Source organism: Lynx rufus, unplaced genomic scaffold (assembly GCF_022079265.1).
Source record: "Lynx rufus isolate CCGP_SWC_20201006 ecotype Redwood Valley unplaced genomic scaffold, mLynRuf1.p SCAF_10, whole genome shotgun sequence".
Lineage (NCBI taxonomy): Eukaryota > Metazoa > Chordata > Mammalia > Carnivora > Felidae > Lynx > Lynx rufus.
Genome location: NW_025814824.1, coordinates 14,274,728 through 14,299,155, shown reverse-complemented (window position 1 = coordinate 14,299,155; position 24,428 = coordinate 14,274,728). Strand labels below are relative to the sequence as shown.

The 24,428-nt window shown below is 43.3% G+C and overlaps 1 protein-coding gene across 1 annotated transcript in view; it reads right to left on the bottom strand.

The window, feature by feature from the left end:
• CUNH9orf85 (chromosome unknown C9orf85 homolog) overlaps positions 1-24,428 on the bottom strand; it is a 133,360-nt gene that overhangs the window by 5,051 nt on the left and 103,881 nt on the right. The window contains exon 3 of the transcript XR_006966177.1: positions 14,265-14,360. The gene's annotated coding sequence lies outside the window, so the exon portion shown is untranslated. The remainder of the gene's footprint in view (positions 1-14,264; positions 14,361-24,428) is intronic.

The following is a 24,428-nucleotide window of genomic DNA, read 5'->3' as shown; positions in this document are numbered from 1 at the left end:
ATAATCTCTCAGATCCCTTCAAGTCCCCATACTTTATGACTTGACATTGACTCCTCTGGTGCTGAAGGTCTAGGAGACAGACCCTGGTTACATGGTCAGCACTCCTGTAGCACAGTGGAGTCCAGGAAACCTAAAGGAGAAATGGAAGTCATGACAAGCAGTGCCCATCACTGGAGCACTTGACTACCTGCATGCCAACATGACCCAAAAGTCACCCAGAACAAAAATAATTTTCACATCCTTGATGTGGTATGCTGAATGATGCCTCTCCAGAGATGCCCACATTCTAATCCCTGGAAGCTGGGAATATGTTATGTTATGGTGGCAAAGGGGACTTTGTAGATGAGCTTAGAGATTTTGAGATTAGATTCTCCTGGATTTATCTGGGTGGGCCCAATGCAATCACAAGGGTCTTTATAACAGGGAAGTAAGATGGTCAGAGAGGGATTTGCAGACACTCCATGCTGGCTTTGAACATGGAGAAAGGGGTCACAAGCCAAGGAATGTGGGCAACCGCTAGAAACTGGAAAAGTCAAGACAACAGATTCTCCTCTAGAGTTTCCAGAAGAAACAAAGTCCTGCAGACACATTTTCGACCTCTAACACCCATAATGGTAAGATAAATTTGCTTAAAAAATTTTTAGAGGGGTGCCTGGGTGGCTCAGTTGGTTAAGTGACCGACTTCGGCTCAGGTCATGACTTCACGGTTGGTGAGTTCGAGCTCCGCGTCGGGCTATGTGCTGACAGCTCAGAGCCTGGAGCCTGCTTCGGATTCTGTGTCTCCCCCTCTCCCTACCCCTCCCCTGCTCACACTCTGTGTCTCTCGGTCTCTCAATAATAAATAAATGTTAAAAAAAAATTTTAGAGATAAGTGACATGTAACGTATTCATTTTAGGTGTGAAACATAATTATCTGATATTTGTGTGTATTACAAAACGATCACCACCATACATGTACCTTAACATCCAACACTATACACAGTTACAGAACATCTGCTTTATTTTTACATGATTTGTTATAGTATTTGTCATGGGAAACAAATACATTTGATCACGCACAGGATGATATGGTGTCTCCCCTCCACCCAAGGTTTACACAGCCAACACTTGGTTTACATGAATCTGATTTCAAGAGAGGTATCTCAGTGTCCTATTATGTCCCTTTCATCCTAACAATTTCTCAGTCATGATTTCCCTTGAAACACACAGATGGCCTATAGACATGTGATCACATCTTTCCAGCCTACACCGCCCACTCAAGCCTCTATCCATTCAAGATAAAAGTTTATTCTTTGCTTATCCCTCACACCTAAAGACAAAGTGATAGCCTGATTTTTATCAGTTTATAAGACATCAGACTGAGGGGTCAATGGATCTGAGGACCTCGCTTGATCCTCTGAATACGAGGTTGGCTTCCTTGTTAATAACATTCTTTCTTGCAACTGAAATAGAAGCTTCAGTGGTGAATGCCCCATAATTTACTTATGAGAAAGCCTTTGCAGTCAATCAACTGGGGGCATATGGAAGATGTGGCAGGGAAGAGACGGAATTTATTCCATTAGCAGAGGAGGGATAGGATGTTTTGTCCTGCTGGCACTCAGTTACAAGATTTTCAGAAGTTCCTGTGAGAACATTTTATAAGTGAGATGGCCACTGCTGTCTTCCCCAGTATACTGATGAGGAGTCTGAGGCCCCATAGCTCATAGGTGGCGGGGGGGAGGCTTGTGGTGTGATGTACTATGTGATCTTCTCTCCATCACAAATGCCAGGCCCTGGGGGAGCCATAGAAGCAGACAAGAAGCTGGGCCAGCGTGATGATACAACGGACTCCTTGGCACAGCTGTATGAGACACAAGACCTGGGAGTCTCTGAAAGAAGCATAAGAGTGAAGGAATAGAAGGAAATGGGATGGTTGACGACTGACCTCTTGAGTTTCCAAAGCAACTCTGAGTCTGACTCAGGACTTTGGACAGCAAAATTTTGTTAGATAACAATGGGAAAAGTCCGGAGCCCTGAATGTTGCACGCTATGTCCACAGGCAGTCATCTTTTTTTGTTTGTTGTAATTTTCTTCAGTAGAGGACTCCATGTGCTGATACTTTTCCGGCTAACACTGAATGCTGGAGACATGGGAAACACCCACATCCTTGGGGAGATCGGGGGCCATTGCAGCACTGACTGATTGTCCAGAAGAGTAAACATTCTCTCTCTAAGGCACCAACTCATATTTCTGAAGGTCCTAGAACTAAAGGCACTAGAGGTGGCTGTACTCGCTGGTGGACACGTTTCTATCTTGCATATTTCATTGATCTTTGCAGACCACCACTGGTAAGTCATGCTGTAACCTCTTTTGGTGGCACCTCAAATCCTAACACTCCAATTAACAGGACAGACCCAGAAAGGCAGCCCCATAATCTATCCTTCCCATAACTTGGTGGTGTGAGTGTATTTTCTACCTTCTCGTGCCCACAGACAGTGAATAAAGTCAAGAGATCTGCCATCAGAAATTATTGTGTAGAAAGGAACTTCCAAACAGAGTCATAACTAGCAATTTTGGTGCCAGGGCAAGCACAAAATATGCCCTCAAATTAACTTTGGAATTCATGTCTTGGCTCCTATATTGGTGTTATTGATAATACTTACCATCTGCTGGTTTCCTGTTTCAACTAATTATTCTTGCTAACTAGGTATTAAGCTCAGTGATCCTACATGCATGTGCTGTTGGATTAATTGCACAATCATTTTTAAAATCGACACATTGGGGCGCCTGGGTGGCGCAGTCGGTTAAGCGTCCGACTTCAGCCAGGTCACGATCTCGCGGTCCGTGAGTTCGAGCCCAGCGTCAGGCTCTGGGCTGATGGCTCAGAGCCTGGAGCCTGTTTCCGATTCTGTGTCTCCCTCTCTCTCTGCCCCTCGCCCGTTCATGCTCTGTCTCTCTCTGTCCCAAAAATAAATAAACGTTGAAAAAAAAATTTTTTTTTAAATCGACACACTGCCGGGCACCTGGGTGGCTCAGTCAGTTGAGCGTCCGACTTCAGCTCATGTCATGTTCTCGCAGTGTGTGAGTTCGAGCCCCATGTCGGGCTCTGTGCTGACAGCTCAGAGCCTGGAGCCTGCTTCAGATTCTGTGTCTCCCTCTCTCTGCCCCTTCTCTGCTCATGCTCTGTCTCTCTCTGTCTCAAAAATAAATAAAAACATTTTTAAAAAATTTAAAAAAAATTGACACACTGTAGATTTCAGAGTCCTGGGGCAATAGCATAGTGGCCAGGTAGAGTTACAGCTCTGATTATGCAGAGAGAAGAGACAGCAAGAAGCAGTAGTCAGTGACGGTAGGAATGGGAAGCACAGAGGACTCTTTAATTTGATAAATATTTACCGAGCAATTCCTACATGTCAGGTACAGTGGAGGTGATGAGGATACATCAGTGAGTAATTTAGATGTTCACGCAGTTACTTCCAGTATGTGGGAAGAAATCACAAAAATAGGCATTTGTCATATAATATAGTAGGTCTGAAATATTAATAATTACAGGATGATATATGGAGTTCAAAAGGAAGGTACCCACCCCAATGATGGTCACAAAAGGCTGTCAAAGCAAGTATGACTAAGCCAAAATCTGAACGGTGGGGAATCAACCAGAACAGCTGGGAGATTGGAGGTTTCTGTTGCTTGAGATCCAGAGTCCTGAAGAACACAGAATCTCCCCCAGAAAAGCCTAAGGGCAGTGGATGAACAGCTTTTCATTTTAGGAAAGTCAAAGTGGCTTCAGTTTGGAAAATAAGTGGAACTAGAGGCTAGGAGAGCATTTAGGCTTTTGCTGCAAGCCAGGTGAGAGATGATGGTGTGCCTACAATAGGTAAGTGGCAGAGGGCATCTAAGAAGTATTTCTTGCACTTACTAAGTGCAGGAAGCCTTCCAGGTTCCAGGGATACACCAGTGGACAAGATCCTGCTTTTAGACAGCTTACCTTGTAGTGGATCTTACGTTGTAGTGGAACAAGCAATAAATAACCTAATGTCTCATAACTTGATGTCAAGCACATACCATGGAAATAAAGTTAGATGGATTAAGGTGATGATACATGCTCTATTTTATTTTATTTTATTTTATTTTTTTAATTTTTTTTAACGTTTATTTATTTTTGAGACAGAGAGAGACAGAGCATGAACGGGGGAGGGGCAGAGAGAGGGAGACACAGAATCTGAAACAGGCTCCAGGCTCTGAGCTGTCAGCACAGAGCCCGATGCGGGGCTCGAACTCATGGACCGCGAGATCATGACCTGAGCCGAAGTTCGACCGCTCAACCGACTGAGCCACCCAGGTGCCCCTACATGCTCTATTTTATACAGGATGGGTAGAGCAAGCCATCTCTAAGTGGAGACCTGAAAGAGATAGAAGGTAAGTCATCTACGACGTGGAAGGTGAGCATTTATAGGCAGCAGGAACCTCAATGTTCTCCTCTGGATATATTAAGCTTGAGATGCTGATTAGACACCCCTATGGAGATGCTCACATGCGGTCAAATATGCAAGTCTGAACTCAAGAGAGAGGTCTGGCTGGAGAGAGAGAAATTTGAGGTTCATCAGCAAAAATACGTTATTAAATACCTTTGACCTGGACGAGACCACTTGAGGAATGAGTGTAGGTCTGAACCCTGGGACCCTGGGAAATTTCGTGGTAGAAGAGAAGAGAAAGAATGGCCCAACTTCTGCATTGGAGAAGTCCACTTAATAGAGGCTGGAAGAGATGTTCCAAAAGAGCCCTTCCACAGACTCTGCCACAGTGACGGAGGTGGTCTGTAGAAAAAGACAGTGGGAAGGAAGGCCAAGAGAGAGTCCAGCTTATTGAATTTTCAGTTGCATTCACCTATGAAAATGGCACTAGGCATTTGGGCATATGGATTTGAAGCTCAAGGGGGAAATGATAGCTGGGGATAGATTCGTGCACCTAGCATCTAGGTCAAAAAAATAAGGTCAGTATAAAGAATGAGAAAAGAGAAGAGAACTTTTAGAAAGACATTCATCAAATGTGGTTCAGCAGGAAATGAGAAAGCAATGTATAAAGGCTCAAGGCTATGTTCAGGTTATTGCAGAAAAGGAACACATGTTAGGACTTAGCATATGAAAAGTGGCTAAGCTTCAACCCTGGGGTGAAGTGGAATAAGGTCTATGTCACAAGAGAGCAGAGTCTCTGAAGCTAAAAAATACCAAGGCTCTAAGTTTCAGTTCTACCATTTACTAACCACGTGACCCTGAACCGTTTACCCAACTTTCTGAACTTCAATTCCCTTCTTTGTAAAACAAAGTCAATGGCATCTACTTTACTGGATCTTACAGAGGATCTGGTACATGATCGATGCTCACTACCTACTCCGTTCTCTCTGCCCTGAAAGTTTTCATCAAGAAGGGCAGGGCAGGATAAGTAGCAATACTAAAAATGGGAGTGTCTGGAGGGGCAGCTGATGGCTCAGTCGGTTAAGTGTCCGACTTTGGCTCAGGGCATGATCTCACAGTTCCTGAGTTTGAGCCCTGCATTGAGTTCTTTGCTGTCAGGACTGAGCCTGCTTTAGATCCTGTATTCCCCACCCACCCACTCTCAAAAATGAATAAACATTTAAAAAAATTTAGAACTAAAGATCGCCATTTAATTCCATGATGAGGAGGGATCACGGAAGAAGAAAGGGCCATGGTACAAAGAGAGAAACAGATCCATGAAAGGGGAATGCAAGACAAAACAGCTGTAGAGAAAAGGAGCAGAGCAGTGGCTTGGGAAAACACACTGGTACCGAAGAGTCACATGATCTCTGGCAAGGACTTGATGTCACACCCTCCCTTCCACCATCCAGAAAAGACAGGACTGTTTTATAGTCCCTGAGAGTCTCACAAGCACCCACTGCTGATGGTTCCCAATGGGTGTGGGGGTGGAGGAAAGCAATCCAAGAACTTGGAGAAAAAAAATTATACCTTGATTCCTTTATTTTCACTCATCTGTAACTGAAATTGAGCACTTCCTTCTATAATGAATAAAACCAGCATGTCACGATAGTAATAGAGGTAACTGTGACTTTGTTATCAAAAAAGTAAGATATTTTTATATCATATTTTTTTGTTTTACAGACAAAAACTTTTGTTATGCAGACTATCTCCAGATATCACTTATGCTCATCAATGCTTAGAAATTAGAGTAGTCATCATATCCAGCACTAATATCTTAATAAAGAAGCACATGTATTATCATTTATTGGGGTATTTCATATTTCAATATTCCTTTGTAATCCTACATATTTTATTTGAAGCATTTGGAAAGAGTATTCTGAAAAAGGGTCTGTTTGTGTTATCTGTTCCTATGTAACAAATCACAAAACTTCACGGCTTAAAACAACGATCCTCTGATGATTATTATTATCTCTCATGGTTCTGGGGCTGACAGCTCCACTGAGGAATTCCTGCTTGCGGTCTCATGGAAATACAGAGTAGCTGGGACTGGAATGATCCATTTACGTGTTTAGCACCTAGGCTGGGAGGACCTGAACAGCCAGGGGCTAGGACAGGGCAGAGCTCATTCAGAATCTCTAATTTTTTTTTTAACTTTTTGAATTTTTGTTTATTTTTTTCATCACGATAAATGTACTCTTTAATTCCCCGCGCCACCCCTGCCCCCAATCTCTTCCAGAGAATTTCCACGTGGTTGAACATGGCAGCTTCAGGGTTGCCCAACTTCTTACAATGGCAGCTCAGAGTGTCGAGAGACAAAGCCAGACAGAAGCTGTACCACCTTTTATTGCTTATCTGCAAAGTCCTGTGGCACTTCGCCCTCCTCTATGAGTTGAGGCAGCCACGAAGACCCACGCAGGTTCATGGGGAGAGTCCACAGACTCCACCACTTGGTGGGAAAGAAATAAGCTTTGGGGAAAAAATGAGACCCAAGATATGGTTGAGACCATTTTTGTAAAACATAGTCTACTACAGGACCCATAAATTTCACCAGCCTATCAAATGGGTTCGTTGCACTGGGGGAACAAAAAGAAGTGCTAAGAATCCCCTTCTAGAACCTCATCACAACCGAAGTTCACTCACGTTACATAACTCACCTTAAGATACAAATCATTTCTTCCGGATCCTGTCTGCTGATCACATCTAGTCTACTGTCTGGTTCATTTGTTCATTTTCTGTGTTGATCGTTTCTTTGAAACTATCTCTTCCAATGACCCCCACCTCCAAAACATAACACAAGCGTACGCGCGAACACACACACACACACACACACACACACACACACACTCAGACACATACTCTTCTAGATTTCATTTTCTGGGCATAAATCCTCCATCAGAACCCCAATGAGCCTGTTTGAAAGCCATCAGAGGGACAACTGGGTGGCTCAGTCAGTTAAGTGTCTGGCTCTTGATTTCGGCTCAGGTCATGATCTCCCAGTTTGTGAGTTTCAGCCCTGCATCAGGCTCTGTGGCAGAGCCTGCTTGGGATTCTCCCTCCCTCTCTCTCTCTCTCTCTCTCTCTCTCTCTCTCTCTGCCCCTGCCCCGCTTGTGCATGCATACTCTCTCTCAAAATAAATAAAGCTTAAAAAAAGAAAAGAAAAGAAAGTCACCAGAGAATCCTATTCTCTATCTTTCTGAATTATATTTGTCTAAGCAACTGAACGTCCCTGGTGAAAACAGTGTTAACAAACCCTTCGGCCCTTGGCTCTCAAGCCTGTAGCCAGGCCTCAGCGCACCAGAGCCTCCCTGCGGCTGCGCTGCCCTGGACGCCTCTGCCATCTGGTGGCCAACAGTGGTATAACCGCGCCCTGCTAGCCCAGCCAACCAGCCTCCTGCACTCCTTTCTCCTCATCCATCAAGCCAAAATGCCCTAGCTGTAATCTCTAGTTTCCAGTGTCCCGCACCAACGAATGCAGAGGCAAGAGCCTTGCGTTACCAAAACACATGTGATCTTTGTGGCTAGTAAATGCGCCAAAACCTGGAACAGTGCCTGTGCAGGTGATGTGACGTCCAATAAATACTTGGGGATGAAAAACAGAAGAGGAAAGGTAATGCTTGGAGCATAACGAATCAATTGGTCCAGTGGGTTATGTAACTCTGAAGTTCAAAAAACAAGTGAGAATCTTCTACACATGGCTGAAGACCACAGGTGGATTCCATCCTAGCTGCCCAACTGGCCAGCTGTGGGCAAGTTATCTAACTTCTCTGATCCTTGGTGTCCTCGTCGACAATGTGATTATAACATTTACCCGGTACTGTTATTCTGGAAAGTAAATGAAATACCTTATTAAAAACACCTAGTCTAGCGACTAGCAGGGAGAAAGTGCCCTGTCACTGCTTTAATTAATGTTACCATAAAGATGGTTCAAAATGTCAGAATCTTTTTTGTTAAGACTAGGCAAACACTCATGTGCTTCTGGTAAAAAAGCGATGCTAGAAATTTAGAGGGGGGTTAGATATGCAGGAAAAGCTGAGAAGTTGGGACTAGGACTTTTTACTCATGGAGAAGCCGTTTACAACCTTTTTTTTTTTTTTTTAAATAAAGGCTCTCTCATGAAAAATGGTAATGGGTCACTGTCCCACCTCGTGTCCACTAAAGGAAGAACTGGAGGGAATGAGGCCAAATGGTTTGTTAGTGATTATGCTGAAACCAGAAATACCTCAAAGAATTTTATGGATCCTTTTTATGATTCTACTCTCAAAAGAATTGTATTTCTCCGGGGCGCCTGGGTGGCGCAGTCGGTTAAGCGTCCGACTTCAGCCAGGTCACGATCTCGCGCTCCGTGAGTTCGAGCCCCGCGTCGGGCTCTGGGCTGATGGCTCAGAGCCTGGAGCCTGTTTCCGATTCTGTGTCCCCCTCTCTCTCTGCCCCTCGCCCGTTCATGCTCTGTCTCTCTCTGTCCCAAAAATAAATAAACGTTGGGAAAAAAAAAAAAAAAGAATTGTATTTCTCCTTAAATAGAATCAAGTCCCAGCTATAGACTGGCAGAATACGGTCTGAAGTGTCACCTCCAAAGTGGAAGAGGCCTAATGTAATCAACCTGCCACCAAGCAGCTGGCTGATGTCCTTCAGACAGCATACCCTACTGAGGGTGCGATTTCCTTCTCTTACGCTAACATGCTGGAAATTCAGCATTGGCAGTAGCCAGTAGCCAACAGGTTGCCTTGTGAGAGGCAGCCCATTCTTTTGGGAAAAGGCAGAGCCTCCATTCCTACCAGTGTGGCCAACTCCTTGCTCAAGCAATGGGTGGCCAAGGAGAGATATTGGCTGCTATTCACTGAGTAGGTCATCCTGTCCACCTGGTTATTGAGCATCCCCCTGGAGCAGATGCCCTTGTGCCCACTCCTACAGGTCCACCTTCATGTCTCCAACCTTCCAATCTTGCTAGTTTCATGTCCCTGACTAACTAACCAAGCCATCTGTCCCTGCCTGGAAACCTATGTGTATCCATATCCCTGCCCACTCCTCCTCCCCTACAAAGCAAACAACCAAGTGTACCAGTTGTATCTCTGTCCACTGGGAGAATTCCCTTCAGCCTGTCCTTGAAAGTCAATATTGAATGACTATAGTGTGACAACTGTCCATCTTCTTCTTCCTCCAATACACTGATGAACCAGACACAAGAATTTTCCTCTCCTACCACTGGATCATCTAGAGCCTACTGTGAGATCATGTGCATGAACTGAGGAAAAGGCACTAGTGTCACAAAGGTGACACTCTCTAGACCTGCTTGGACGTGACCTTTATGAACCATTTCATCATACGATGGATTGTGGCAGCCCCTGTGACTCAGTGGTCATGATGATGTCCAGCCCATGGTGAGCAACACTATTCTCATCACTGTGATCAGTTACTCAGTCTCTACAGAACCTCTTTTCCTATGGTGAGTGGTTCTCTGCTACAGAAGGCATGATTATGTCCAGAACCCTGTAAATCTGCGCTGCAATTCTCCTAGTGGAGGAGGCCAGAGACTAAACACTAGATACACACATAGATACATCTAGCACAGATACATCCTAGCATGACTGCATCTGCTGGATCATTTAGCACAAGTTTGGGGCAGATTGCTGTATAACCTTAGCCTACGGTAAAGTCCTCCCTTGTTCTGCTCTCTACTCAAAACTGGTTATGTCCTAAATCCAAAGAGACCCAATAAGCAGTAAGCCTCCCTCTTAGTGGCTGAGGGCACAATGTGCTAGAATTTGGTTTTCTACTGAAAGAAGATATCCCAGCAAACCCCAGGCAATTGGACCTCTGATAACTGTCCCAATATGGCAATCCTCTGAGTATTTTTCATTTTATCTTTCATCCTTTGGAGAACATAACTCTAACTAAAGCATACACAGTATATGCTACTTTCTGTTCACCAGGTCAAATTCATGTATCAATGCTATAATGGATCAACATGTTATGCTGCAAAATATCAAGAGGGTCAAGGTCCATGGAAATTATTTTGTGTCAGCTATCAGGAGAGTTAATATAACTTTAGTCCAAGCCAGTGAGTACATCACTGTCTGCTCCATGTTGTGAACACCTTGGACATCTGTTACTGACAGAACTGGGGGGAAAAAAGAAACTGCATTCCCCATATGGGGAGCAGCCACTTATGGCATACTCCAATAGCCATATATGGAGTAGCAGATCTGTAACAAATAGATGCCACATATATTACAGCAGCTATCATTGGGGCTACCTTTGTTTAAGTTTATATAGCCGACCTTCATTGCAACCATCCATCTGGTTTTTGCAAAGGTTATGCAACTGAATTGAATAGGAATACAATGGGGAGCCTTTAACATTTTGAGCTCAGACCCTACGCCTATATGGACAGGGCTCATATGAAACTTCCCCCGTGTGGACTTCTACTGGGGGGAAGAACTACAGGAATATGTACTGTATTTACTTGCTGGAGGGTTGCAGAAGCCTACCTTCAGGGACCCACCCCCCCTTTCAGAAGGCTTTGTGTGTCAGAACTACTGAAATATGAAAACCAGAAGAGAAATCATTTATAGTGGAAACTGACATCACTCTTTGGCTCATCAAGTCTTATTTTCTTTCTGGTTATAGTAATCAAGCATTCCCCAGTTGGTGACCCGTTTGTCTCAGCCTCGAGAACACCATAGTCTATTAACCATCACTGCAGATCCTTGCAGGTCAAGGCGCTCTGCCTGACACTCCTCTTGCTGGTCATTATAATAGCTATGTCTCCCTTGCGCCTGATGCTTACATGCTGCCACTGGTCTCTGTTATTCTGAAATCTTACTGCTCCCATCGACACCAGGAGGATCACTTCTGCAACGGCACCTGCTACCGGCAGTCCCAGCCTTACAAAGGCAGCCACCACTGACACTTTCAGTGATTCTGGTGCCTCTTGCTAGTGCATTCCTCATCTCCTTTATAAAAGGGGTACCTTCTGAGCCCTCTTTGAGAATCTAGTCAGGAGGCAGCTTCCCCAATCTTATCTAATAAATCTATTCTAGCATGCCCACCTCTCTGAGCATAGGGACCCCGTCCTCCATATGCTTCTACATCATGTTTAAGCTTCACGCAGCCACCCAGAAGGATATTGGAACCAGCTGCATGTTTCTTTGCCAGGACATTTCATCCTGAGTCATGGGAGAGTGTTCCAGAATCATTTCACTGTCCCTAACGAGCTCTATATTCTGTTCCTCCACCTCCTCATCCACCTCAACACAGTCAAAATCCATTCCTGCACATGCTTCCTTGGTTCTACACAGTACAGACTAGCCATGCCCTGAGATTATTTTGGCGAACATCTATTTCTATCACAGCAGGTATTAAACCTCCCCTCTTGGGTTATGCTGAGACTTGACCCTAGTTATTGGTCTGGAAGCAATGAGCTGGAAGGTGCGGATGAGAGTGTCAGAGAGTGTCAGATCTTGAGAATAAACATCATCTTGCAACACAGCCATCTTAGATAAGGCTTTGTATGGTCTCCAGGGAAGGGAGGCTGTTCTCTCTCCTCTAGCAAGGAGGACCACTGCTTCTGCCAGCTAGGTGGGTTCAGAGGAATACGGGGAGGGCTCCAAGGTTCTCAGACACATCCTTGCAAATTTATTTACCCTGGAACCCTGACTTTAGCATGGGACACTGGTGGAAGCTGTGCATTCTAGTATTCTTTGCAGACCTGCCACCTTATTATTAAATTGAGAGCCTGCTTGTTAGCACAGGCCACCCTATAGCTACAAGAAACAAGGATCTCCACATATGCTGCCAAGCAAGCCTTCTGGCATTTACAGCCTCCCTTGAGTTAATAGTTGGCTGACTTGCATCCCTTCTTTTCCTTCAGGGATTCCAAGGCAGACATCCAGCCAACTCCACCATCTTTAGAATCACCACTGCCCTATACCACTCAAGTTCTGGGCCTCTGACCAACTCAGTGCTTTCCCTTTCGTTTATACCTCATCCCAACGCATACACCAAGAGCCTTAGCAATTGTGATGCTATAGCATTGAAAGGATTAACACCACCTCACTTACCACTAGCCATGACATCAGTAGGTAAGACATTTCAAGAGGCCCATTACAATGGTCTGCTTTCTAGAGCCAGATCTGGTACCAAATGTCTTCATTCAGATTTTCCCTAAAGCAGAACTTGACACTAGCACTTGGACTGAGGGCAGGTTGTTTATTTGTGAGATGATTCTGGGAAACAGGAGTGGGGGAAAGTGAATCAGGGAAGGAAGAAAAGCCAATATTAAGAGTGCGTTGTCAAGGTCACTCCTAACTTGACCCCTGGTACCTCCTGAAAAGTAGAGTTGTCCATCTGAAGGATGGAGGCCTGGAACATTTATTCCCATTGGTTGAGGGCTGTTCCTGAAGCCATTAACTCCCCTCACTTCCAGGCTGCACTTGGCAGGGTTACCCTTGGATGTTAATTAAAGTAATAATCTATAGAATAGTATAACCTCATGAATTCTGAGCCCTGTGGACATAAATCCTTTCTTTAACAGAAAAGACCCTTATAATCACAGGCTGATAATGTTCATACAGTTTTGGTTTTTGTTATAACTGACTCATGGCAACACTACCTATTTACTACATGGATTCATTGAAATAGATTGTTTTAAAGCTCTATTTCAGTTCTTTTCATAAGACTGGAAAGCCCTAGGAAAATAAGCAGTGGAAACTTTGAAGGAATTCTTAACAAGATTAAATATAGATAACCAATTTGACTAAGATTTCAGTAGGTCTATTATACCGTAAACTTATTGTCTAAAATGTTAATTATCTTGGCACTGACCTTTAGATTTCAAAAGGTTGTTCCTTGTACAAATTTCATGGTGATTAAATGCTATAAAACTCCAACGTGAGAACATAATAGTCATTATAAATAGTCCCTTCAACATCAAACACACACAAACACATACATATGCACAATTACATTTGGTAATACATTTGGAAGAATTTGACTGTTAGGAAATAATCATAAGAGATATTTAAGATTAATGAGGAATATGGAAAAATATTCAGAGAAATAAGACCTGAAGAATTTGTGTACGTGCATGACCCTGGACTTCTCTTGGCCAAAAACCAAAGTCCCCATAAGTCTCCTCTTGGGAGATATGAAAGATAATGAGTATTGAATGGGTCAGATCATTGAGGAAACATGAAAAAAAGAAGACTGACTAGCAGGTCTGGTGCAATGCGCACAGAATGAGCTTCCCCCGAAGTCATTTCATGCACCTGTCTAGTTCCCTGGTGGTTGTTACTTTATCTACCTCTGCCTTGTAGGAGAAGTTGTGGCTTTGGGCTTTAAAATCACATTCTCAGTCATCACTTCTGGGAGGGTCCTGCCCCTTAGGCCTTACGACCCAACTCCCCTCTCAGCAAGACTCCAGAGCTACTTTCTTTCAATCCAAGCGTCTCAGTGGATTAATAACAAGAACACCTGAAACGCTCAGTTCTGAGCACCGCACTTCTTCGGATTGGAAAGAGCAGCTACTCAGTCCAGTCTGAGAGGGCTCCTCCTTGGGGATACTAAGAGGTAGTAGAATGTAAAGCAAAAAGCATGGATTTAGGCATCAGGCACATCTGGATTTGAGTCCCAGCTCACTGAACAACATCGGGGAAATTACTCAGAGTCTCCGCACTTCTCTTATCTATCAAAGGAGGAGGCTAATAATGGCGATCTTTCAGGGTCATGTCATAAATAATTTGTGTAGAGTTTCCATACATATTGTCCACTCAATAAATAGCAGCGTGTCATGGTTAAAAAGTGTGGGCTCTTGAGTTCTTGCCACTTACTTGTTGAGTGATCTTGGGCAAATTATTAACCTCTCCATGCCTCAGTTTCATCATCTGCAACATTTGGATAATGACGATACCTTCTTCGCTGGCTTGCTGTGAAGAGAAAAAACATTACTGCTCTTAGTACACTGACCTCTTCCTATTCATCAAACATGCCACGCTTATTAGTATCTCAGGAACTCTGTTCCTGCCCTTTCCCCTGCCTGTAATTGGTGTGTGTGTGTGTGTGTGTGTGTGTGTGTGTGTGTGTGTGTGTAAGCATTTAGAGCAGTGCCTGGCACCTAGTAAGTGTTCCATAAAATTGAGCTACTGCAATGTCACTATTACTCTTTAATTCTACGGAACTCTGAAAATCCTGAGGTCAGCCTCTCTGGAACTACTTCCTCTATCTCCCAGAAATTGTTAACCTCTTCCAAAGCAAGGTGCCCTTCTGCTTCATATACTAGCCCACTAAGAAAAACACACTCCTGGGGTGCCTGGGTGGCTCAGTCAGTCGGGCGTCCAACTCTTGATTTCAGCTGAGGTCATGATTTCATGGTTTGTGAGTTTGAGCCCTGCATCGGGCTCTGCACTGAAGGTGCAGAACCTGCTTGGGATTCTCTCTCCCTTTCTCTCTAACCTTCAACTTCTCATGCTCTTTCTCTCTCAAATTAATAATAATAATAATAATAATAATAATAATAAACCTAAAAAAATAAAAGAAAAATTTATTTAAAAAAGAAAAAGAAACATTCCCAGGTGTGCCTGGCTGGCTCAGTCAGAAGAGTGTGTGACTCACAGGTTCGAATCACACGTTGGGTATAGAGTTTACTAAAAAAAATAAATACACTTAAAAAAAAAGAAATACATTCCTCCTCAAAAAATTAAAAATAGAATTACCATATGATCCAGTAATCCCACTACTGGGTATTTTGAAAAAAATAAACCAAATTGATAAACCTCTAGCCAGGCTTCTCAAAAAGAAAAGGGAGAGGAGCCAAATAGACAAAATCATGAATGCAAATGGAATTATTACAGCCAATCCCTCAGAAATACAAGCAATTATCAGGGAATACTATGAAAAATTATATGCCAACAAATTGGACAACCTCAAAGAAATGGACAAATTCCTAAGCACCCACACACTCCCAAAACTCAAACAGGAAGAAAGAGAAAATTTGAACAGACCCATAACCAGCGAAGAAATTGAATCAGTTATCAAAAATCTCCCAACAAATAAGAGTCTAGGACCAGATGGCTTCCCTGGGGAATTCTCCCAGACATTTAAAGCAGAGATAATACCTATCCTTCTCACGCTGTTCCAAAAAATAGAAAGGGAAGGAAAACTTCCAGACTCATTCTATGAAACCAGCATTACTTTGGTTCCCAAACCAGACAGAGACCCAGCAAAAAAGAGAACTAGAGGCCAATATCCCTGATGAATATGAATGCAAAAATTCTCAACAAGATACTAGCAAATCGAATTCAACAGCATATAAAAAGAATTATTCACCATGATCCAGTGGGATTCATTCCTGGGCTGCAGGGCTGGTTCAATATTTGCAAATCAATCAGTGTGATACATCACATTAATAAAAGAAAAGATAAGAACCATATGATCCTGTCAATCGATGCAGAAAAAGCATCTGACAAAATTCAGCATCCTTTCTTAATAAAAACCCTCAAGAATGTCGGGATAGAAAGGAACATACTTAAACATCATAAAAGCCGTTTATGAAAAGCCCACAGCTAATATCATCCTCAATGGGGAAAAACTGAGAGCTTTCCCCCTGAGACCAGGAACACGACAGGGATGTCCACTCTCACCGCTGTTGTTTAATATAGTGTTGGAAATTCTAGCATCAGCAATCAGACAACAAAAAGAAATCAAAGGCATCAAAATCGGCAAAGATGAAGTGAAGCTCTCACTTTTTGCAGATGACATGATATTATACATGGAAAAACCGAAAGACTCCACCAAAATCTGCTAGAACTGATACATGAATTCAGCAAAGTCACAGGATGCAAAATGAATGTACAGGAATCAGTTGCATTCTTATACACTAATAATGAAGCAACAGAAAGACAAATAAAGAAACTGATTTCATTCACAATCTCACCAAGAATCATAAAATACCTAGGAATAAACCTAACCAAAGATGTAAAAGATCTGTATGCTGAAAACTATAGAAACCTTATGAAGGAAATGGAAGAAGATACAAAGAAATGGAAAAACATTCCGTACTCATGGATTGGAAGAATAAATATTGCTAAAATGTCAATACTACCCAAAGCTATCTACACATTCAATGCAATTCCAATCAAAACTGCACCAGCATTCTTCTCAAAACTAGAACAAGCAATCCTAAAATTCATATGGAACCACAAAAGGCCCCGAATAGCCAAAGTAATTTTGAAGAAGAAGACCAAAGCGGGAGGCATCACAATCCCGGACTTTAGCCTCTACTACAAAGCTGTAATCATCAAGACAGCATGGTATTGGCACAAAAACAGACACATAAACCAATGGAATAAAGACTCCAGAATTGGACCCACAAATGTATGGCCAACTCATCTTTGACAAAGCAGGAAAGAATATCCAATGGAAAAAAGACAGTCTCTTTAACAAATGGTGCTGGGATAACTAGACAGCAATATGCAGAAGAATGAAACTAAACCACTTTCTTACACCATTCACAAAAAATAAACTCAAAATTACTGAAAACCCATCAAAACCCTAGAAGAGAAAGCAGGAAAAAACCTCTCTGACCTCAGCTGCAGCAATTTCTTACTTGACACATTTCCAAAGGCAAGGGAATTAAAAGCAAAAATGAACTATTGGGACCTCATCAAGAAAAAAGTTTCTGCACTGCAAAGGAAACAATCAACAAAACTAAAAGGCAACCGATGGAATGGGAAAAGATATTTGCAAATGACATATCAGATAAAGGGCTAGTATCCAAAATCTATAAAGAACTCACCAAACTCCACACCCAAAAAAACAAATAATCCAGTGAAGAAATGGGCAGAAGACATGAACAGACACTTCTCTAAAGAAGACATCCAGATGGCCAACAGGCACATGAAAAGATGCTCAACGTCTCTCCTCATCAGGGAAACAGAAATCAAAACCACACTGAGATATCACCTCACACCAGTCAGAGTGGCTAAAATGAACAGATCGGGAGACTATAGATGCTGGCGAGGATATGGAAAAACGGGAACCCTCTTGCACTGTTGGTGGGAATGCAAACTGGTGCAGCCACTCTGGAAAACAGTGTGGAGGTTCCTCAAAAAATTAAAAATAGATCTACCCTATGACCCAGCAATAGCACTGCTAGGAATTTACCCAAGGGATACAGGAGTACTGATGCATAGGGGCACTTGTACCCCAATGTTTATAGCAGCACTTTCAATAATAGCCAAATTATGGAAAGAGCCTAAATGTCCATCAACTGATGAATGGATAAAGAAGATGTGGTTTGGGGCGCCTGGGTGGCTCAGTCAGTTAAGCATCTGACTTCGGCTCAGGTCATGATCTCACAGTCCGTGAGCTCGAGCCCCGCGTCAGGCTCTGTGCTGACCGCTCAGAGCCTGGAGCCTGTTTCAGATTCTGTGTCTCCCTCTCTCTCTGACCCTCCCCCGTTCACGCTCTGTCTCTCTCTGTCTCAAAAATAAATAAACGTTAAAAAAAATTAAAAAAAAAAAAAGATGTGGTTTATATACACAATGGAATACTACTTGGCAATGAGAAAGAATGAAATCTGGCCACTTGTAGCAACGTGGATGGAACTGGAGAGTGTTACGCTAAATAAAATAAGTCAGGTAGAGAAAGACAGATACCATATGTTTACACTCATATGTGGATCCTGAGAAACTCAACAGAAGACCAGGGGGGAGGAGAAGGGGGAAAGAAAAAAGTTACAGAGAGGGAAGGAGGCAAACCATAAGAGACTCTTAAATACTGAGAATAAAGTGAGGGTTGATGGGGGGTGGAGAGGGGAGGGGGAAGTGGTTGATGGGCATTGAGGAGGGCACCTGTTGGGATGAGCACTGGGTGTTGTATGGAAACCAATTTGACAATTAATTTCATTTAGAAAATTTTAAAAATAAAAAATTAATTAACTTAAAAAAAACAAATGAAACACTAATTTGAAAAGATGTATGCACGCCTAAGTTTACTGCAACATTATTTACAATACCCAAAGTGCCCATCAATAGATGAATGGATAAAGAAGATGGGATACACACACACACACACACACACACACAATGGAATATTAGTCATAATAAAGAATGGAATCATACCATTTGCAACAACATGGATGGATCTGGTATAATGCTAGGTGAAATAAATCAAAGGAAAACAAATACCATATGATTTCACTCATATGTGGAATTTAAAAACAAAATAAAGTGGGGCGCCTGGATGGCTCAGCCGGTTGAGCCTCCAGCTTCGGCTCAGGTCATGATCTCACAATCTGGGAGTTCAAGCCCTGCGTCAGGCTCTGTGCTGACAGCTCAGAGCCTGGAGCCTGCTTCGGATTCTGTGTTTCCCTCTCTCTCTGCTCCTCTCCCGCTTGTGCTCTGTCTCTGTCTGTCTCTCTCAAAAATAAACATTAAAAAAAATTAAAAAAAAAAAACAAAAAAAAAGAAAGAAAGGAAAAAAAAAAAGGGAAACAAAAAACCAGACCCTTAAATACAGAGGACAAACTGGTGCTTCTCAGAGGGGAGATGGGTGGGGCGATGGGTGAATAGGTGATGGGGGTTAAAGAGCACATTTATCCTGATGAGCATTGAGTAATATACAGAATTGTTGAATCGCTATGTTGTATACCTGAAACTAATATAACGCTGTGTGTTAACTCTCCTGGAATTAAACATTTTTTTAAAAGAAAGAAAGATATACATCCCTCTATGACATTCATTCCCAATTCCTCTGTCATGTACCCAGAATGTGCACAAAGAAACACCACATCACACCCCTATTCTCATCCTGGCCATTGTTTCTACTTTGTGCTCAGCTGCGGCTGGAGCATGACACTGGACTTGGGAGTTTGAAGATTCAGGTTTCAGGCTCTGCGTAGTGTTTTGGTCAGTGACCTCTGGATCCAACCTATAACTTTTTAGTGTTTTTCCTTCTTTGTTTTCAAGTACCAATTACCTGGTGATCTCTTGAGACGATTAAATGAGATAAGTAATATAATATAATTTGTGTATATGTAAATAATATGGGGTCACTCACCTGCTTAGTGGCTCCCCTTTGTCTTTAGAACAAAATTTAAACTCCTTAGCATGGGCTTTGCCTTCAGATCTCACCCCCACACCTCCCTTCCCCTCCCTCTGCTCCATGTACATTGGCCTCTTTCTATTCGTGAAACACCACGTTTACTCATAGTTCTGCAACTTTGCCCTGTTTTCCCCTGCTTGTAACGTTCTTCCTCCAGACCTTCCCAGACTGTGTGCTCTGTTGTGTGCGTCTATCAAATATCCCTCTTGGAGGCTCACACAGCTGGCCTAGTCTGGGTTCCCTGCCCCCAATTGCTACCACATCACTCCCTGTTATTTTCCTCATGGTACTTATCATCGTCTGAAATTATCTTGCTTTATTCACTTAACAGTTTTCTCTGACAGCAGGGGCCATGTCTGTTTGGTTGACAGCTCTCCCCACCCAGCGTCTACAGATGGCACCTGGCCTAAGAGAGATGCTCCTTAAATATTTCTGCATGAATACATATCGACATGCTCCACAAAGGTGTAGGGATGCAGGTGTCCTGGGGGAGGTACTGCAGTGACTGGCCATGGCCAAGAGAGCAGGGGAGCTCCACACATCCCAGAGTCCTTCTTTCTTAGGGACATTCTGAAGGAAGTATCACTTTAGACCACACCATGTGGCACGGTGTGGGGAAGTCCTTTTGTGAAGAGGAGGGCTGTGAGTCCCCAGACAAAGGAGAGAGAGCCTCACAGCACCCATAAGAAGGCAACCATCACTGAGAGGGAAGCCAGACCCAGGAGACACCACGTGGAAGATGTCAAATACGGAGTCAAAGAAGAAGGAGCAAAAGGGCCTCGTGAACCGGATTTGGAGCCGAAGCGGCAACACGCCAGCGGGGCTGCTGTGGGGAATGGTCTGTCCCAGCAAAACAGGACCTTGTATGCAACTGTTAGGGCATTGTGATCATAAAAAGCAGACTGACTTTGGGTCTGCTCTAGCTGTGTTTCTCAATTATGTGTCCTTACCAAAAGACCCGCTCTCACTTGGGCCTCCCTCCTGACTCTCCATGTTATCCCTACAGACTGTGGGAATTGGATCTTGCCACTGTAAATGGAGCATCAGAGAGAAAGTAGCTCGGTTGTTGCAAAAGTACTCTAAAAAGGCAACAAAGTAGGAAATACCCAGCAGAATGTAGAACCCAGTCTCCTAGATGGCGTAAAACTCACTGTGCTTACCTTCAACTTCTGGGCCACTCACAATCTGGGTTTGGCTCCCACTCTTACAGTACCTGTGAGCCAGAAGCTTGATCCAGAGTCAATTCCACTTGTGGTTTGTGGCTGCTGGTCCCTCCACCAGTTTTCCTAGCCTCGGGGCCTTTTCCCTTCCTTCTTTTGACCTGAAACAGACTCTTCCCCAAGCTTCCCATGGCTTCTACTTATCCATGGCTTGCTCAAATGTTATCTCCTCAAAGAGACTGTCCTACTAGAAAATACTTTCCTTGATGGGGTGCCTGGGTTAAGCATCCGACTCTTGATTTCAACTCAGGTCATGATCTCACGGTTCCTGAGTTCAAGCCCTGCATCGGGCTCCATGCTGATAGCCCAGAGCCTACTTGGGATTCTCTCTCTCTCTCAAAATAAATAAACAAATAAACATTTTTTTAAAGAAGAAGGAAAAAAGAACGAAAGTAACTTCCCTGAGAGCAGGGATCTTGTCTGTCTTATTCACCCCCTATATCCTCTCGCTCCTAGAAAGTTACCTGCCCCATATGAGGTGCTCAATAAATATCAGTTTGCTCATGGAGTGGCATATGAGTTCAGGTTTTTTGCTACTATGTTTAGATTCACAATTCTGCCCTACCAAAGTCTCTACTACCTATATATTTTGTCAGTGATCAATTTAGCTTTAAGTTGACTTTGGAGTCAGCCAGATCTGGATTTTAATCTTTACTTTGACACTTCTAGCTATATGATCTTGGGCAAATTATTTAACCCCTCTAATGCCTCTATTATTTTACAGATACCGACACTTTTCTCATCGGCTAATTTAAGAATTAAATAATGTATGTAAAAGGCTTAGCACAAGGCTTAGCACACGCTAAGAACTCAATCAATGTAACGCATTAATATTATAGATTAATGTTATTATTGTTATTTGTGCTATTTTTACCATGTATGCCCTTTGGGAACAGTGTGACTTAGCAAACTTGCCCGCTGGTGGCCCTGCCTGATCAAGTGCATAGTCTATACTCTACAGTTCACTCCCAACGTGTTTATTGAACAGTCAAAATAACAGGTATAAGTAAGACCCGGAGAGGCCACAGATGCACAAGGGAGGGCATTTCACATTGAAAGGGACTGCATGGAGGAAGACAGGTGGGACATTCTAGGAACAGAAACTAGTTCTACATAACTAGACTATGGGTTACATTCATCCATTTATTCATTTGGAAACCATTTTCCAATCACCCGTTGTTAACCAGGCACTGTGCTAAATGCTGGCGGATAAAAAGGATCAGAATGTCTTCCCTGCCCTCCAGTCTAGAGAGGGGACTCAGTTGCTAACTGACACACAGTGAGAGGTGTTGCTGTAGCAAGAGCTACGCGAGCACAGAGGAAAGGAAACAACACTTTTCTGCGTGAGGAAGAGAGGGAAAAGCTGAGAACGGAAAGGGACCCGTGGCAGAGGCACCGCAGACCAGCTGAGAGGGCTGTTTAAGCACAAGCGCGGAAGGTAAAGGAGTGATAGGAACGCCAGAACTGGAAAAAGTACACGGAACAGTAAATACTCAAATTAAAATTCTTGAGAGCCTGGACTTCTATGAAGAGAAGAGCAATATCCATTAATTAAATCAATCCGGAGCCTCCAAAACTGACCATGGTAGAAGTCTCTGGGCGGGAAGGGACAGATGGGCTTGGAAACCCTGACTTTGTCCCCCTTTCCCCTGGAGAGGGATCCTTTTCCAAGGCTGCTGTGACCACAGGGCCTCCAGAGGGCGCTGTTCTCCCTCAGTTCTTAGGCGCAGTAGTGGGTCTCCACAGGAGCCAGCGTCAGAACGCCCTGGGAGGCTGGACACATCACGGGGCCCCACCCTGAATTCCGGATTCAGTTTGTCTGGGTGGGATCTAAGAATGTGCATTACTGATGATTTCCCAGGTGGAGGCTAATGTTGCTGGTAGAGACCAACTTTGTCAGAACCACTGTGCACAAAGCATCCGAGACCCTTCTTTGTATGATCAGAAGTACAGAGAAAACAAAGCCGGAACATTGCAAGGAGGCCTTGCTTAAGGCTCTGGAGGAAAACAATCAAACAACAACAATAACAACAACAACAAACCACAGAGCTCCTCCCAGCCGTATATGTGGCTTATACTTTGTAGCTCTGAGTTTTGAGACCCCTCTGAGTTCTAGCTTTCTGGTTGAGAGTGGCCTCTCTTACCCAGCTCCTTCCTTTAGGGCAAATGAACATCCCCTATAGAGAGAGTAACAAGTTTTATCCTCCCCCGGCCTTAGTAGGAATAAGACCAATGAGCAATAACACAGAGTACAACACAAGAAACACATTAATCTGATTAACTGAAATACATATGAAATAGAAAATCTTTATTTCCTTAATAACAGTGGCTTATTTATTGTAGAGCTCCTTCCAATTTCTAGAACAAAGCTTTGTCCCTGGTGTGTGCCTAACAAATGTCTGAAGTGAATGGAATTATGGCTCACAACATCTCTTCGTGCACAGAAATACAGTCTACTTTGCTAGTGTTACTCGTTTGTTCTTACCCAGCTATATTTAGCCCAAGAACTTTGAATCATTTATTATTTTTATCATTTATTGCAACAGCTTTCCAGATAGCACAAAGGCTCAATAAATACGGGTGTATTCCTCTTTATCTCTGTACTATGTCTTTCTTGGATCATTATCTTAGAAACCTGTGCTTAATTACTAGTCTTGTATTTATTTGTGTCATGGCTTGTCATGACTTTGGGTTGTTTTTGAAGAAAAATATGCATCACATTTTTTTTCCTTACAGATAATCAATCCCTAGCTACTCTTTGATGTCCTCTATGATCCTCTTGGGAACTAAAATTAACCGCCCCCAATTATGTTTCCCTTTTTATCTGTTCATTTGCAATTGTGTGCCTCTTGCAGATAAAGGGCTGGTAAAGCTCTCTCATGTTTTCTTCCACAGAAATATTTCCAAAGACTTAGGGGGTCTTTAAAACATAGACTAGGGGCACCTTGGTGGCTCAGTCAGTTGAGTGTCTGACTCTTGATTGTGGCTCAGGTCATGATCTCCATGCTGAGTGTGGAGCCTGCTTAAGATTCTCTCTCTCTCCCTCTCTCTCTCTCTCTCTCTCTCTCTCTCTCAAACAACAAGAACAACAACAAAAACACAGACTACATCAAGAGTGGGGGCAATGAGAAGTCACAAGAAAGATGATCATAGCATCTAGACTCCCATTAAAGCATCTCTTTGGACATCACTGGGTTCCAAATGGAGGACAGGATAGAGAATGGAATGGACAAAAGAGTAATAGAAAGGGTGCAGAACAGGCTCCACCAGGGGCAGCCACAGCCCTACCAGTCTTCTTCCCTCCCCTGCCCTGTCAGGCCTCAGGCAAAAGCCTTGCAGGAGACCTTAAAAGAATGTGCCGGGGAGAAAGAGGAGTCAAAGCAAGTCTGAAGAGAAAGAACAAAAGAGAGTTATAAAGAGTGTGAGAGCCAGAGCAAATGAGAGAGAGGAAGATGGAGAGACCAAGAGAGAAAGACAGAGACAGAGAGACAGAGAGAGACAGAGATGCAAAGCGACTCTTCCAGAAGGATAAATCACTCTTCCCACCAAGCTACACACACACTCCCAAAACACCTCACAGGTCCCCCAACCTGGAAGTACAAGCCTCAACAGGCTGAGTCACCACCCTAGCTCTAAATAAACTGCTTGACCTGGTTCTGAAAGGGATTACTT